Source organism: Pongo pygmaeus, chromosome 11, assembly GCF_028885625.2.
Source record: "Pongo pygmaeus isolate AG05252 chromosome 11, NHGRI_mPonPyg2-v2.0_pri, whole genome shotgun sequence".
NCBI classification, from domain to species: domain Eukaryota; kingdom Metazoa; phylum Chordata; class Mammalia; order Primates; family Hominidae; genus Pongo; species Pongo pygmaeus.
In genome coordinates, this window is record NC_072384.2 from 118,527,386 (window position 1) to 118,545,805 (window position 18,420).

General features: G+C 46.2%; 2 pseudogenes; both read right to left on the bottom strand.

The window, feature by feature from the left end:
* Positions 1–1,263: 1,263 nt before the first annotated feature.
* On the bottom strand, positions 1,264–2,584 carry LOC129031984 (TLE family member 5-like; annotated as a pseudogene).
* An 8,706-nt stretch (positions 2,585–11,290) lies between these two features.
* On the bottom strand, positions 11,291–16,548 carry LOC129031983 (C-X-C chemokine receptor type 2-like; annotated as a pseudogene).
* Positions 16,549–18,420: the final 1,872 nt, after the last annotated feature.

Sequence of the window (18,420 nt, forward strand, 5' to 3'; positions counted from 1 at the left end):
GCCACTCCCTCCCACTTGCCAAACTACAAAATCCACAGCATTTCGTGTTCTATGACCTCCTTATAGCTGGATGTTCACATCTTTCTCTGTATTACCACACATTTTTTTTGGCCTGGGTTTGGTAGCCAGACAGTGTTATATTTGTCTCTGCTAGATGTTTTAAGATCATAAAAGTATGAGTTTGACCTAAGCACAAATGTACAGATGAGAGTACATGCAATGACCATTGTTTTCTGTATATCAAACACAATTTAAACTTTAGTGATTTTCTTTGACAGGAAAAAGACTTAAAATAATGACCTGCTCTAATATCTCAGTTTTCAAGAGTAATCTAGGTAAAATTATTGTAAATAAAAAACAAGGTATATATAAATGGAATAAACATTTATACATAAACTTTTCATGTAATTTAAAATCTTGAAGTTATGTTAAAGTAAGTGATAGATATTTATAAAATAGCTAGGTAATTTTTTTTTTCATTTTTTAAATTAATTTTTGTGGAGATGAAGTCTTATAATATTGCCCAGGCTGGTCTCAGACTGCTAGGCCCAAGCAATCCTCCCACCTCAGCCTCCCAAAGTGCGGGATCACAGTCCTGAGCCATTTCTAAATAAGATAAAATGCTGAAACATTAATTGTTAAACATAACTTCAAGCTTATTTATTTTTGACTTCTTAAATATTATAAAAACACAAAAGATATTTGGGTCTATTAAGAAAATGTCCTATACCACATTAGAAATTGTTCTATAAAAATATGCTTTTAAGTACTATAAAACATACATTCAGGGGATGTTTATATATAACAGCTCAGAAAAGTACTTATTCCTGGGTTTTTACTAAAAATTAAGGTTTCTAAAATTAAAGTTCTAATCAATATATTAATTCTGTATACAAAATATACAAAAGCTCATTTTTGCAAGAGAAAAAATATTAAGTGGTTTCCATAATAACAGGAAAAAGAGAACATTCTTGTCCTAAGATAAAATGACTGGCTGTTCCAATATTTAAAAAAAAAAACACACACAGAAAAGTGTAGGGCAGTAATGAGACCTTAAGAAAATAATGGAAGACCTAAGCAAGCTGGGGAGGGTTTATGAAGGATGGTTTTGTAAAGGGAGTTTTGTGTGTGATTAGGTTGCCTGGATTTAAAAAAATGTTTCTAAGTTTTCTAAAAATTAAACACTGACATCAGGGATACCATGGCACAGGGCTGGAGACTGGTCTATGTTTGAAACAGAAAGGTTTTCTTTTTTTTTTTTTTTTTTTCAGTACCCTCATCTTTATTTGGGAAGGGGAGGGTGAATCCTGGGTCGCCCACCCTCACCCTGCTCCTCCCAGCTCAGCTAAGCTCGTCCCTCGTGCCCCGCCTTTAGTGAGTGATGGGAGAGGACCAGGTGGGCATGGAGGCGTCTGGAACTAGCAGAGGTGGTGAGTGGGGCAGATGGAGGTGGGAGCATACCTGGGACCCGGGGTCGGGGGAGACTCGGGGTGCCCAGGGCGGGAAAGGGGCAGCTAGCATTGCGTGCATGCATTACCAGGGTGAGAGAGCTGTGGCGTGTGTCCCGAGGGGCCCAGGCAGACTGTCAGTTACACGTGTTCAAAATGGGGGAAGGGCCGGGGGCGCTGCGCTTCTCGAGGTCTTGCTCCCTCGGGACCTGGTCTCCCATCTGACCCTCCAGGCCTTAGCTTGCCTCACGTGTCAGGGCAGGTATCCACCTGTCCAGGCTGCAGGGGAGGAGGAGGGAGGCCGGGACTAGGGTAGGAAGAAAGCTAGAGGTGGCCTGCAAGCTGCGCTGGGGCCCCCGCCGGCGGCCACCATAAATACTATGGGAGTTTGGCCAATCCCGAGCTCCGCTGTGTCTTGTGCTAAACATTCCTTTCTCTCCATGCCTCTGTCTCCCCTCTGTCCCCCCTCCCACCCTCCCCGTCCCGGCCCCCTGCTAATCCGACTTCTCGCCATCATCCTCCTGGTGGGTATCACCGTCGTGCCCGTCCTTGTCTTCCTTGGAGAGTTGGGCCTGGGAACCCAGCGCGGACAGCGAGAGGAGGCCGGTGCCTGCGCTGGCCGCCGGCAGTGAAGGCGGCTGCAGCCCCACGGGCAGTGGGGTCAAGGGCAGGGCCAGGGCCTGCAGCTGGGACAGCTGGTGGGCTTGGAGCTGCTGTCGGATGATAGAGTTCAGCTTGGGAGCGGTGACCTGCTTGGCCCTCTCGATGGCTCCCAAGACCTGCTGCTGTTGCTCTTGGGAGAGGTAGGGCAGGACCTGGGCACAAATCCCGTTCAGCCTTTTGACGATCTGTGCATCTCGATGTTCAAGCCATAGGACATCTCGTAGTACATCACATAGTGACGCTGCATCTCCGACTTCTCACTGGCCAACTTGTCACATTCGAGCTTGAGGCTGTGATACTGAGATTGCAGTAGCTGAAATTCGTCTTTGATGTGGTCGCAGGAGTCCGAGGTGGTGACTTTGAGTTGCTGGGGTAGGTGCGAGGAGCCCTGTAGGGAGGGGGCGGCCCGGGTCAGGCCCAGGCGTGGGCTGGACCACCCTCAAGGGCCGGCCAGGAGGTAGCGGCCGCGCAGCTGCGGCGCCCCCCCTTCCCGCCCCACTTCCTGGGCCCGTGTTTACGGCCCCTGGCGCGGCCCCCACCCTCGCTTCCTGCCCCCCGCCTCTCCCGGAGGAAGCCGAGGGGGTGGGTGCCCCCGGAGCCGCCCCGTCCCCCCCAGAAAGGTTTTCTTAAAATATTGATCTGCTTTTAGTAAACAACGACAACAAAAAAAAATTACAGGAGGTTTGGGGTTTAATTCTGAATTCTGTTGAATTTTCAGTCATCTTCTAAACTACACCTTTTTTCTATTTTAAATTTTCTACGTAATTTTAACTTAGAAGTGCTGTCTTCCTCATTCAAAATGATAATTTCCTTTCTCAAGGTAGAGTTTTCCTCTTAAAGCTTTTCAGATTCATGTCTCAGGGGTTCGGCTTTTTCACATCTCACTACATGTGACTTACAGGTCATGCGTCACTGCCTTCTGCTCTTCTTCCTTGAAAAGGTATATCTTTTTCTTTACTAAAGTGGTGACTGTCCCCTTCAACATTTGTCAGTTCCTGTAGCTTTTTCTTTTTTTATTTCAGACTCTACTCTTGTGGCCTGACCCAGAATGTTTGTCTTAAAGGCCTAGGAGGACAACGTGTCCTCCAGTGTAAGTCGACTCAGTGTACTGGAGTACTCAGCTGAGTACACTGGAGTACTCAGCTCTTCCTGCTGTGTCTAAATTGTTCTATGTAACCAGACAATTTCATACGCTTTTACTTTTTCTAAAAGCCATGCATTCCGTTGCCCAAGGTATTGGTTTTCTTGTTTACCTTTTTCTCCTATAATATGGTATACACTCCTAACCTTGGACATACTCTTACCATGTCTAATTACCTTTGTATGAGGTTTGCCTTCCAGGTTATCCAAATAGGTTTCCCATAAAGACAAGCAGTTATACTGCAGGAGGCTTTTCTTTACCTTTTAAGTAATTTGCCTAAGAAACAGAGATTTCAAGTTTTAAAATAGTTTCTTGCCAGACACAGTATTGAGCACCTGTAGTTCCAGCTACTCAGGAGGCTAAGACAGGAGAGTTGCTTGAGTCCAGGGGTGCAAGGCCAGCCCAGGCATCATAGCAAGACCTCTATCTAGCTTTTCTTTTTTTAAAAAAAAGATAACTTCTTGTGTTTTGTGCTGTTAATATTAATAAACTAATATTAAGTTTTTTTGAAAGTCATCCCTAACACAGGTCTAAGGTTTTTTTTTTCTCTCAGCTATGTAACATTTTATATTTACTCTTAAAGTATTTTTATTATCCTTCTGATTCAATAAATGACGGTCATTTCAAAATGACATTTGATTCCACTTATTATTATTATAGTTATTATTATTTCATAAACATAAGGCTCACCCTGTCACCCAGGCTCAAGTGCAATCGCATGATCACAGCTTAGGGCAGCCTTAAACTTCTGAGCTCAAGGAATCCTCCTACCTCAGCCTCCTAGGTAGCTGGGATAACATGTGCAAGACACAGTGCCTGGCTCATGATTCTATTTTAATTAAATGTTTTAAGCCTTTTAACATCTTTGACAAACTTCCCTAAAATAGAATTCTAATTTAAGTCTTTTTAACCTAACATTGACTTTGGGATTTTCTAGTTGGGCCCCTGAAAGTCTCAAAGGATGTGTCTCTTATGAGGCTTATTTAATATGTTTAATTGTATGAAAAGCACTGTCAAATAACAAAATGATATTAAACCTCTTTTTTTTTTTTTTGGAAACAGGGTCTCCCTTTGTCACCCAGGCTGGAGTTCTGTGCCATGAACATGGCTCACTGAAGCCTCAACCTTCCAGGCTAAAGAAATCCTCCTACCTCAGCTTCCTAAGTAGCTCAGACTACAGGCATGCACCACCACACCTGGCTAATTTTTTTTTTTTTTTTTTTTTTGAGACGGAGTCTTGCTCTGTTGCCCAGGCTGGAGTGCAGTGGTATGATCTCGACTCACTGCAAGCTCCACCTCCCGGGTTCATGCCATTCTCCTGCCTCAGCCTCCCGAGTAGCTGGGACTACAGGCGTCTGCCACCACGCCCGGCTAATTTTTTTGTATTTTTAGTAGAGACGGGGTTTCACCGTGGTCTCGATCTCCTGACTTCGTGATCCGCCTGCCTCGGCCTCCCGAAGTGCTGGGATTACAGGCGTGAGCCACCGCGCGTGGCCGCACATGGCTAATTTTTGTAATTTTTTTGTGCAGACTGGGTTTTGCCACATTGCCCAGGCTGGTCTCCAACTCCTGAGCTCAAGAAATCCACCTGCCTTGGCCTCCCAAAGTGCTGGAATGGCAAGCCTGAGACACTGCACCTGGCCTAAACATCTTTTAAGTTATATTCATGTGGATGTTACTGACAGAAATCTTCATCTTCTAAAGATTATATGAAATTTATAAAAGTCTGATGGTCCTGGTGTGATGCTGTCAGTCATGATTCTCGTTTTTGTCTTAAAATGCTGTTTGCAATACAAATGACAGAATTCCTTTTCAAATGTTGAACTTTCATCAGATTTCAAGCATGGCTACTCTAAGTTTTTATCATACTGTGTTGATTCTTCTCTAAAGGCATCTGCAATCAGATTCATAAGACTCTTACAAGTACTCTTAAATACAGGTTTTTAATTACTTTAAGATCACGGATTAGGGTCTGGCATGATGGCTCATGTCTGTAGTTCCAACACTTTGGGAGGTCGAGGCCAGGTGCTCGAGACCAGCCTGGCCAAATAGCAAAACCCAAGCTCTACTGAAAATACAAAAATTAGCCAGTTGTTGTGGCGTGCACCTGTAATATCAGCTACTCAGGGGGCTGAAGCTGAAGAGTTGTTTGAACCTAGGAAGTGGAGGTTGCAGTGAGCCAAGATCACACGACTGCCCTCCAGCCTGGGCGACAGAGTGAGACTCTGTCTCAAAAAAAAAAAAAAGATCAGTGGACTAAATAGATAACATTTCTAAAACTCTAACGAGAAAAACTGATAGGTTCATAAAACTGCTAATCAAAATCAAGCAGAATAAAAATTGATTACATGAAATTGAATAACTGATACAAATTATGATTTTTATATCATTTGAAATATTGTTGGTTCTTTACTTATATGTCTTGTTTTCCAGATTTAAGAAAAGTTTCTCTCTTAAGCTATCTGTAGTTTAACAACAATTTGGTGAGGCAAATTTTCATGAACAAAGGTGAAAACATTTACTTATTCTTCCTACTTGATCTTTCTAAAATTTGGAAATTATCTGTGAGTACTTTTTATTTTGTGACAATATAGTTATTCACATAAGTTCAATAAAATTCTGTTTCCTTTATAGCACGATGCAATTTAAAATGTTAATTATATTATCAGGGTTAGATGAAGTTATCATATTTTAACTTATTTCCGGGTACTGCAGCTAAAATCAGAAGCCTGCCTTAATTTGACTTCCTAGTCTCAAAATTAAAAAAATAATAAGAAGAAGATACAAGGCCAGGCACATTGGCTCATGCCTGTAATCCCAGCACTTTGGGAGGCTGAGGCAGGCAGATCACCTGAACTCAGGAGTTCGAGACCAGCCTGAGAAACATGATGAAACCCCATCTCTACTAAAAATACGAAAATCAGCCAGGCGTCATGGTGGGCACCTGTAGTCCCAGCTACACAGGAGGCTGAGACTGGAGAATTGCTTGAGCCCAGGAAGTGGAGGTTGCAGTGAGCCGAGATCGTGCCACTGCACTCCAGCCTGGGCAACAGGGCAAGACCCTGTCTCAAAAAAAAAAAAAAATACAATCTAAGATTCAATCACTGTTTTTACTATACTTACATAAATAATCAGGCCAAACCTGATAAAACTAAATTTGGTGTTACTCTGATTATCTTCAGTAAAAATTGGGATGTCTAGAATACACTTGTTATTGCTTTTGTATTGTAGTCCAGTGCATTGTTTTCGATTTTTTATTATCTGTCTGTAGAATGGACTGTATCTTAAATTCTTCTGGGTTCCTGTGATCCAATTTTCCCCCATGGAATTACTAAGCAGGAAATTACTTTTTCCTAAAGCCCTAAACTAAAACTAAACAACTTAATATACATTTCAAGGAACAAGACTCATGCCTGATATATGGGTCCACACAGAGAGTTCACCAACCATCCCCGCCACAATGCCATCATCAGAGATATTTGAACTACAAAACTGGCAACTTCATGCTATAGGCAGCTTTTCCCAAGACCGTCAAAATACAACTCCATATGGTAATACGACTCCTATCCCTCTCATTGACTACCTTTTCCACTTCACAGGATAATGCTATCATTAAAATTTCACAAATTAGATACTGCTATGGGTAACTTGACAGAATTTGACCTAAAAAAATCCTTCAGTCCACCTGGAGAGTATCTTTGGCAATATCCCAGCACGAATTTTTGTTCGAATTGTCCCTTTTCTAGAGTTGACACTCTCTGCTTTAATTCAGCCCACTCACGGAATGCTACACAATGGCTGCAACAGGTCTCAATTTGATTTGCCTAGTTGGTTGCCTTGAGGCTTGGGCTTTTGGTTCAAAACCATTGTACAAATTGGATTTATTATATTGTTGCTGGGTTTTTTTTTTTTTTTTTTTTTTTTTTTTGTATTCTGCTCTGTAAGCTCTGCTTTTATTGCCTGTCTAATCTTTGCAAAGCCAGTTCTCCCAACAGGATAATGTTAGCCCCACACTTCAAGATGATTGCTGATGCCTGCCAGAATAATCAGGTAGAACTTGGTGCTAAACTCCAGGCAACTCTGCCCTGAGAGAGCTTTTTCCCCCACTTCTGGTCTCTCTTGCCCAAATGTGGCCCGGGTCCCTGACACTGACTCTTGTACTTTCCCCTCAATGTAAGACCACAGGGATGGGCTTATCCTGGCATGAAGGACAATGAAGCCTAACTTCAAGATGGTTACCCAGTGATGCTTTCAGACAACGATCTTGATCAACAGGTGGAAATATGAAAATTGATTACATAAATTACAGTTGTCACATACAACCAAATTAGAGTTGAGTGTCCAGAGGGGAAAGAAGCACTCAGTGCACAAAGGGCCTGACCAGGGATTACATCACAGTTCAGCTGCCAAAATGACCTGCTGTAACCTTAAGACCAGTTTTACCAAGTAGCTGCTGTGATTTCAAGACTAGTTTTATCCAGGCCAGGCGCGGTGAATCACACCTGTAATCCCAGCATTTTGGGAGGCTGAGGCAGGTGGATCACTTGAGGTCAGGAGTTTGAGACAAACCTGGTCAACATGGTGAAACCCCATCTCTACTAAAAATTAGCCAGGCATGGTGGCTTGCACCTGTAGTCCCCAGCTACTTGGGAGGCTGAGGCAGGCGAATCTCTTGAACCCGGGAGGCCAAGGTTGCAGTGAGCCAAAATTGTGCCACTGCACTCCAGCCTGGGCAACAGAGTGAGACTCTCTCTCAAAAAAAAAAAAAAAAAAAAAGAAAGGAAAAGAAAAGACAAGACTAGTTTTACCCAGCGCTGTCCTACCTATCAGAGCTTGTCAATTCCCAAAAAACTTTGCTTAATGCCAATGAGTTTTCTTTCAAAACAATACTTAACATTTCTTTTTCCAATAAAACCTGCAACTTTCTCTTTGTTGCAAAGACCACCCCAGTCTGTGTACACACCCTGAATTGTAATTCTGTTTTGCCACATAAAAGGTTTTGTTTAGAAATTCATCTCTAGATTTTATGTGACTTTGATACTTCCTAGACGTTTGTCTGAACCTTTATTAATCTACATATATTATAATTTTTTATACAAATGGGTAAGCCATTTACTACACATGCTGTTCTACCTTCCTCCTTCATTCTACATTATTTCTTGAAGAACTTTCTGTGTCTGCTCATATACATAACTCATTAATTTTTTAAGGTTCTTTTTTAAAAACAGTTTTATTCAGGTGTAATTTACCAACTATAAGACCCACCTGTTTTAAGGATACAATCCAATGTTTTTAGTAAACTAACAGAGCTGTAAAACCATCGCCACAGGTTACTTCTATCACCCCAAAAAGAACCGTTCTGACTATTTATAATCAATCTGTGTTCCCAACCCCAGGCCCAGGCAACCAGTCATCTGCTTTCAGTCTCTGCAGATTTGCCTTTTCAGGAAACATTTTAGGCAAATGGAATCATATAACATGTGGTTCTGTTCTGGCTTCTTCCACTTAGCAGAATGTTTTTAGCTTTGACCTTAAACTACTGCATTCACAGTATTCCATGGTGTGGCTGCAACTTCAGAGTGTAACTAATGAATTCCCTATTGATAAACATTTGGGTTGCTTCTAATCTCTGATTTTTGTAAATAAGGCTGCAATGAATGGTCTGTTCACATTTGGCCAACTAAGCGGGTATTTCTGTAGGATAGGTTTGTAGTAGTATAATTCCTGAATCAGAGATTGTGTGCATTAAAAGAGAGATCATCAAATTGCTTTCTCTAAAGCTTGTACCTATTTATCTACAACCAGCAATGCATAAAAGTATCTTCTTCTAATCTGGTGAATTCTCACTCCAAAATTACAAGATGCAAAAGCCTGCACTCCACTCTGTGCAGTGGGTCCTCAAAATGACCCGAATTGCCCCTGTGTTCTTCTGATCACTTTCTCCTTAGCTTTTCCTTTATTTTAACGTTTTAAAACATTTTCATTGTGAATAGCATACATACTACAAGTTTAGAGAAACTTATGTTTATAGCCTAAGGAATAATAATACACTAAATCCCAAGCATCTATCATGTGGGTGAGGAAAGAGGGCATTATCAGTGCCTTCAAAAGCCCCAATGTGCTTCTCCCTTCCCCGACCCTTTAATAAACATCACCTGAACCTTTGTGGGAACCGTTCTTTTTCCTTAGAGTTTGCACATAAGTTTGTGTGGAGGGATTTGTACTGAGTCAGCATGATAAGATAGAACTGTGTTTCCCCAAATTCTCTTCCTTTCACATTTCCAGGTCAGTGGGGGGCCAGAAGGAACCTTGTATGTGAGATCTGGAAGCAGGAATTGGAGCAGCAGTTTCATTCTGCTTCAGCTCAGGAAGGTCAGCGCAAGGTGCCAGACACCACCATATGATGGGTGTGTGCTTGTGGGGGAGAGAGAGAGAGGGAGGGACACTCAAAGTGGGTGCTGCTGGCTGCCCTGGAAGAGCTCTCTGCCTTTCTGCTACCTGATCAGGGGGATTTGGTGAACTTACTCAACTCTCTGCACCTTCTAAGTCCCACCCCTGACACTCCTGACTACTGCTTCACCCAAGGATATGAGATGCCCTAGAGCATCCCAGAACACATTTTTTTCCATGATGCGTGGTCTACAGCAGGAAGCTTAGGTTGGGGGTGAGGGGATGGCAAGGCTGGGCTCCATCTCTATGGATGGAGAAGGATAGACCTTCTCTCTACGACACAACAAATAACAAAGAGATTTACTTCTTGTAAAGACTCTCACCCAAGACCTCTGCTCACTCTTGCCCCACTTCTCTGTAGCAGTTTGGAAGCTTTTGGTTGGAAGAAACAAAATAAACACACAAAAGTGGTTTAAGCAATGAAAGACATTTAATGATCTCATTTAGCAAGAAATTCCAGCCTTGGTTCTTTGGCAAAAGTACCTTTGGGGGCCAAGGTGTTTTCTTTTTACTTGAGGTAAAATATACATAAAATTTTACCATTTTAGACATTTAAGTGTACAGTTTAGTGGCATTAAGTACTCAGACATTGTTGTACAACTATCACTACTGTTTATCTTTACAACTTTTTCAACATCCCAAACATAAACTCTGTGCCCATTAAACCATCACTCCCCATGCTCCCCTCCCCTCAGTCCCTGGTAATCACTGTTCTGCTTTCTGTCTCTGTGAATTTGTTCACTCTCAGTACCTCATGTAAGTGGAATCATACACTATTTATCTGTTTATGTCTGGCTTATTTCACTTAGCATAAAGTTTTCAAGGTTCGTCCGTGTTGTAACATGTATGAGTACTTCATTCCTCTTTCAGGCTGAAGGATACTTCGTTATGTACATACCACATTTTGCTTAGCCATTCATTCATTGATGAACATTGTACACATCACATCTTGTTTAGCCATTCATTCATTCATTGATGAACATTTGGGTTGTTTCTGCCTTTTGGGTCTTGTGAATAAGCTGCTATGAATATTGGTGTACAAATATGGGTTCAAGTCCCTGCTTTCACTTCTTGTGGGTCAATTCCTAGAAGTGGAATTGCGGGATCATGTGGTAATTCTATCTCTGATGTTTTGAGGAAAGCTGCCATACTGTCTTCCACAGTGGCCACACCATTTTACATTCCCGCTCGCGATGCTTGAGAATTCCACTTTCTCTGCATCTTTGTGGACACCTTCTATTTTATGATTTTCTTTCTTCTGACACTAGCCATCCTAATGAGTATGCAGAGCTGTCTCACTGGAGTGTAGACTTTCACTTCTTAGAACACAGAGTGCCATGAGCTCAAGGGCAGGATGGACAGAGCTCCAGCAAGTGACATAGTAATTATGGCAAGGGGTGAGGCACCAGGGCAAGCTTTCTAAACCATGCAAGGGAAACTAGTAAGAACGTGGCCTCCTCTGCTTCCTGTGACCACAATGGGGGCTGCACTAACACCAAGACCAAGAAGAATCAGTGGACATGAGGCTTGGAATGCGACTGTGAAGAGAAGGGAGGAACTCCACGGGACTGCACTTAGGCAGGAGGTCTTAGAGAGTAGTGGAAGTGTGCCCTGAAGAAGAGCCAACAAAGGAAGGCCTGATGTCTTTGGGCAGGGAGTCCTTGCTGATCAAGCCATGTATGACTAGAATCTTGAGGAGTCCATGGCGAAACTTCTGGCCAGTGAAGGATGCCCAGAATCTCGGTGGCATCCAGGGCCTGGTTGATGTCATTGCAGCGCTCACAGGTCTCATTGGTCATCTGGGTTCTCATGAGGGTGTCTGCCAGCAGGACCAGGTTGTAGGGCAGCCAGCAAAGCAGGAAGATGAGGACGACAGCAAAGATGACCCGCATGGCCCTGTGCTTCTGCCCCATATGGGCCTTAAACAGCGTATGCAGGGTGAATCTGTAGCAGAACAGCATGGTCAGCAGCAGCACGATGAAGCCAAAGGACTGGGGCAGGATCCGTAACAGCATCCACCAGTTTGCTGTATTGTTGCCCATGTCCTCATAGCAGACTGGGCTAACATAGGGTGGGTAGATGGTCCTTCGGAAAAGTAAGATGGGCAGGGACAGTAACAGGAGCAGGGTCCACACACCCAAACATATGAACTTGACCAAGTGGCGCTGCTGGGTCAGTGTGCGTGTGGCATAGACAATGGCCAGGTAACAGTCCATGCTGCGGCAGGCCAGTAGTAGAATACCACTGTAGAAGCTGACTTCCTTCAGGAGCTAGACCACCTGGCACAGATTGTGCCAAAAATCCAGCCATTCATCTTGGAGGCAGCCAAGATGGGCAAGGTCAGGGCAAAGAACAGGTCAGCCAAGGCCAGGTTCAGCAGGTAGACATCAGTGACAGTGGCTGACTCAGCTGAATAAGATGACCAGCATCAGCGGGAGTTTCACATCAGATTCAGTAGAAACATCAGGGCATAGATGATGATCAAAACATAATTGATTTCTAGGGATTCTGGCCAACATGGGGCAGAATCTAGTAGAGAAGGGGTAGGGCCATAGCTGAAACTGTAATTACTAAAATCTCCACTGAAGACGTCTTCCCACATGTAATTTTCCCAGCCAAAATTTTCCATTTTTGAGGTAAACTTAAATCCTGGCCTATAGAAGAGAGAAGAGGATTATTGCACAATAAACCTTACCCAGATTCTTGCCTATCCACCCAAGAAACTGGGATAGGATTCTTTGTGTTGGCTTGTATGTTACGTGGAAGTAATTTTCACCTCTAATTTGTATATGGCAGGTAGTCTAAAGTTTTGAGGCAGTGTTAGTGATAAATGCCACAATTTATCAAAAGACTTCCATACTGGTTCCCTTCCATGCTGGACACATATTCTTAGCATTTCCCATGACATCACAGTCTCCCAAAACTTTGTAGAATGTTCCCTGTGGATAATAACTACAAGACACTCAATCCTACTTGGATCCCTCAGTGGTGAGCACCTTCAGCTGTCGAGGCTGGGTTTAATGTTCAGAAACATGAGATGCCACTCAGTTCTTGTAATCAGGGGACTAAGCAGCCACTCCAATGGGGTTGTACCCTCAAAAAAGATCAAGGTTTGACTATAAAGGTGAGGGACGAATCTCTTTGTGCACCCTTCTGAAAGGTATTTTGAAAGAAGTGCTCTGGAAAACGGTTTGAACAGTAGCATGGAGTTTTGGAAGGCTCGAGCTAGGAGAAGCTTCAGTTAATTAGTAAGGCCCAGCATTTCTCTTTTGGGTAGAAGGAGGCCTGCTCTGGGAATGTGCGTGTAGTTTGGAAAAGTATATTAAAAATGATAAGAGGACCAGGCGCGGTGGCTCACGCCTGTAATCCCAGCACTTTGGGAGGCCGAGGCAGGTGGATCACGAGGTCAGGAGATTGAAACCATCCTGGGTAACACGGTGAAACCCCATCTCTACTAAAAATATTTAAAAAAAAAATTAGCCAGGTGTGGTGGCGGGCGCCTGTAGTTCCAGCTACTCGGTAGGTTGAGACAGGAGAATGGCGTGAAGCCGAGAGGCAGGGCTTGCAGTGAGCTGAGATCGCACTACTGCACTCCAGCTTGGGAGACACAGCGAGACTCTGTCTCAAAAAAAAAAAAAAAAAAGTGATAAGCGGCGGGGCGCGGTGGCTCATGCCTGTAATCCCAGCACTCTGGGAGCCAGAGGCAGGTGGATTGCCTGAGCTCAGGAGTTCGTGACCAGCCTGGGCAACACGGTGAGACCCCATCTCTACTAAACTACAAAAAATTAGCCGGGCCTGGTGGCGTGCACCTGTAGTCTCAGCTACCTGGGAGGCTGAGGCAGGACAATTGCTTGAACCCGGGAGGCAGGGGTTGCAGTGAGCCGAGATGGCACCGCTGTACTCCAGCCTGGGCGACAGAGCAAGACTCTGTCTCAAAAAAATAAAAGAACATAACATAAAATAAAAATAAATAAAAAATGATAAGCAAGTGGGCTGCCTGATTCTCCCCGTGGGTGGAAACCTAACAGGTTATTTGGGGAGCTCTGAGCAGCCATGTGCTGCCATGCAGGATGAGCAGACACAGCCAGCCCGCACCCCAATAAGAGAGAACAGCGGCAGGAAGCAGAGAAGACAGGAGCTGCACTACCCTTGCTTGGTGGCTGTCCAGCCCTGCAGGGGACCCTTCCTGTCCTGCACGTGTGTGCCTCCATCCAGCCCTGACTCCCCTGTTCTTCTCATTCAGTCCATCTCTGCTGGCTCTGCCCTTGCTACAGGGACAGGAGAGATCCTGCTCTGGGGAAGCCTGGGTGTAGAGGGTGGGCTGAAGCCATTCAAAAATGTTATCCCAGTTTCTCAAAGAAGAAGTCAACTAAAGCAATCCAACTCCCTAATTAGCTTTTTCCCGAACCACAAAATAGATCACCCTCCGGCCATTGCCTTAGAGTAAGGGATGACCATCCTACCACCAACCAGCTCCAAGTCCATAACCTACCCCCAAAATGGAACCCAGTGACAGAGAAAAACCGGAAAGTTAAAGGTCCCAGAACCCACTTCACACTCACCAGGCTGGGCACACTGAGAAAAAGCTGGGCACACTCAGAAAAAGATGCCCAAGAACAATGTGGGTGAGGAACTGGAAAAGTCAGAAGTCTCCCACATTGCAGGTGGGAATGTAAGATGGTGCAGCTGCTTTGGAAAACAGTTTAGCAGTTGCTCGAAAAAGTTAAACACAGAGTTACCACATGAACCAGCAACCCCCATCCTAGGGAGATACCCAAGAGAATTGAAAGCTATGCCCACACAAAAACTAATGTTCATAGGGGCATGCTCCAGCCCTCAGGGATTGACCAGCAGGCAAGGGGCAGAGTAGGCCAAGAGGAATAGGAAGAACCTCAGAACCTTTGCAGGAAGCAGCTGGGGGCGGACCTGGTAGGTGCTGAGTCATGGGTGTGAGGGAGAGGCACAGTGTGAGGACAGAGCATCAGGCTCAGTTCCCCAAAACTAGCAGGGAGGTGGGGCCCCTGCAAGTGCTGTATTAGACAAAATAAGCTCACTACCTTACACGTCAGCCCATAAGGCAAGGTCCCTAGGAATCTCTTCCTTCACCTGAGCCAAGCTTCCACCTCTGAGTCTCCTCTTCCTTCAACCAAACAAAAGTCCTTTCTGACCTCTCTTGATTCCTGCCCCTATCTGGGTAGAAACAGGAGCCCGAGCGTCCCCAAACTCCAAGACTTCAGCCACAGCCCATCAGAGGCCAGAAGTTGGTCACAAAACAATAGTATCTTCCATGAACCCATAAGCACCCCACCCCAGCCCCACTCCACCTGGCCACCAGATTCGCTGTACTTATACTTCCTGGACACCGCCATCTCCCTGGGAAATTCTGCACTGGAGTTTTGCAGAAAGTGAAGGGTGAAGAAGTATGGGATAAGGGATGGCGAAGCAGAGCCAGAAGGGCTCAAGGCCAGGCGCCTGGAAGCAGAGGGTCCCCAGGTTGCCTCCTCCACCACCAAGAACCCTCAGCTCCTGGTTCCAGTGCTGGCTTCCAGCTCTGGTGGTCAGCCAGACTGGCCGAGACCCTCCCCAGCCTGGACCAGCCCACTCCTCTCCAACTCCCTGCCCTCCATGGGCAGCAGAGTCCAAGCCAACCCCAAGTTGGGTCTCCAGCGCTGATCCCATTCGGGGCTCTCCCACCCACCTCTCCATCTCAATCCACATCTTCCCTCGCTCCCTCCCACAACCCTGGGCCAGAGGTTTCAGGCAGGGGGTGCCCCAGCTATAGCAAGTACTGAGGTCTGGGGAGAGCTGGAGTGGGGGAGACAGGAGTGGCCACCAATTGGCAGGGGAAGGTGCAACTTGAGGCCAAGTCTGAGCCACCATGATCTTTACCCACCCCAGGCAGCTTTAGGAGGGGAAGAGAGGGTGCTCCCCCTACACCTTCCCCACTGGTGCCATGCTGAAGGGACAACTGGGGCTTCCAGAAGAGAAGCCCCTGTGCCCAAAGACCCTGGCACCCTGGTTTCCAGGTCCCCCTCCTATTCCCATCCCACAACCGCCTGCTTGCCTGTCCTCCCCCTCCAGCTCCTCCCCACCCAGCACCCATCCTGTCCCCTAACCCCATCCCCTCCCCTGTAGGGAGCCCAGCCTTGAAGCACAGCAGGCTTCTCCAGGTCCCCCTTCATCACCCTGATCCCGTTTCTTCGTCTAGAACAGTAGCCAGCCTAAAACATCTGGGCAGGCAGTCCTAGCGCAAGTTCTGGATTGGGGATTGGGGGACAGACACTGAGGTCAGCCCCATATGGATTCTCCAGCCTGGGAACAGGTGGAGAATCATCTCATCTTTGTGAGATGAGAGGGGCCATTTTCAACGTCCTTCCACTCCTTCTCACCCACACCCAAGCCATCTCCACGTCGTCCTTTATCCAAAATTAGTCATGGCCCCACTCAGCCCTCTCCCTGGCCCACTGCAGGCAGGGCATCAGAGTCGGAGAAGGAGATGGGGGGTGGGGGGAGAGGGAGGGGCAGGGGGAGGCAGCTTCAGTCTGTTCATTAACCACCTTGATTGGCCATTTCTGCCCAGAGGGGTGAGGAAGGAGTAAGGGCTTGTGCTGGGGAAGGTGCAGGGGGCGCTCCCGCCAGGCTATGCCTAAGGGCAAGAGAGCAGGGCCCATGCTTTAGAGTGGAGATGGAGACAGTGCTTTGAACCCTAACCTTGCCGGGCCTGCCAGCCCCACTCACTCACTTACCTTTCCTGTAGAGGAGCCACTGAATGAGGTGGGTGTCTGGGACAAGGGATTCCCAGGACAGGAGTGGTGGCTGGTGGTGGGAGTAGCAGCTGTGGCTGGCAAGAAGCTGGTTTGCCAGAAGAAGGAAGCAAGTGAGCCTGTGTCCAAGCAGGGAGCAGGGTGCAAGGAGCAGAGCTGGTCCCAGGGCCACTGCTGGGAACAACTGAGCAGAGGGCTCTACTAGTGGGGTTCCCACCCAGACCAGCCCAGGAGGCGGGCCAGCAGTGCACCACCTCCTTCCCGGAGTCAGCCAGCAGTGGGCCCCCTCTGCCAGCCATGGCCTTCTTTAACCCCTGCAGTGCCCTGCTGGCTGCACTCTAACCGGCTCTGGCCAGGCCATGTCAGGGCACAGACACTTGGGGCAGGAGATCACCAGTGAGTGTGGCTGCCCCTCCTTCAGCCACTGGCCCAGCAGCCTCCCTGGGGACAGGAGGTGTGGGGCCAGAAGACTTGGGGAACAAGGTGGGTGGGGAAGGGGACAAGGAGGCATCAGGGCCTTGAGAGGGCCAGGACCCCATAGAAGAGACACAGGTGCAGAGAAATACCCAAAGTGCTGCTAGGTGGGGAAGGACGGTTGCTAAGATGATGATGATGATGATGATAACAATATAGCAACTGTCAACTTTTCTTTTCTTTTTTTTTTTTTTTTTTTTGAGAAGGAATTTTGCTCTTGTCACCCAGGCTGGAGCTCAGTGACACAATCTCAGCTCACTGCAACCTCCACTTCCCAGGTTCAAGGGATTCTCCTGCCTCAGCTTCCCTAGTAGCTGGGATTACAGGCGCCCGCAACCACACTCAGCTAATTTTTGTATTTTTAGTAGGGACAGGGTTTTGCCATGTTGGTCTCGAATTCCTGACCTCAGGTGATCCTCCCACCTCAGCCTCCCAAAGTGCTGGGATTACAGGCGTGAGCCACCACGCCCGGCCAACTGTCAACGTTTCTAGAGCACTCTGCTTTATGCTATTTCCAATTCATTTTGTGATTGCAGGCCAGGCATCTCACTTCTTTTTTATTTTAACTTTTTGTTTTAAAATAATTATGTGTTTACCAAAGAGATTCAATGACGGTAGAGACAGTACAGGTCTCATACCCTCCACCAGCTTTCTCTAAAGGTAACGTCTTACATTATGTGCCACATATGTCCAAACTAACTAATTTGCATTGCTGCAATGCTATTCAGAGGACTGTGAGCCTTATGAAAATGTCATCATATTCTGAAATGTCTGTTATCTGTTCCAGAACCCAATCCAGGATCTCACATTACATTGGATTGTCGCGTCTTCATAATGTCTTTCAAAATGTGACAGATTTTCAGTTTCCTTGTTCTTTCACAAACACCACACTGTCTTGATTACTGTTGCTTTAATGGTAATTTCTAGACTCTGAGAGCTGAGGATACCGATACACCTGTGTGTTCAGTCAGTGGGAAGTTTGCACACTTTTCTGTATTTATGAAATATTTCAACACACTAATATAGACAAATGCCTGAAGCTGCCTTGTCAGTCACCGTCTCTGTGAGATGAGAGGGGTCATTTTCAACTTCCTCCCGCTCTTTATCACCCATGTACAAGCCATCTCCGCATCCGGTCCTTTCTCCCAAGTTAGTCGTGGCCCCACTCAGCCCTCTCCCTGGCTCATAACATCTCTAACCCCAGCCACTGGCACCACCCCGCAGACGGCTGCCCCACCTCCCGGGCCCCTTGCTCTGCCTTCTGCCCTCCCAATCCATATACACACAGCACACATGGGAGGGCTCCAGGAGAGGCAGGAGAGGAATGGGGGCATGTAAGTAGCAGGACTGGCAGTGGGTGTGCCCTGGCAGGCAGCCCAGATGTCTGGGTAGCCACTGAGCCTTGGCTCCTGAGGGGATCAGCACCCAGAAGATGTTTATCCACCCCAAGAACGAGGGTATCACCCCTCCTCTAGTGAGG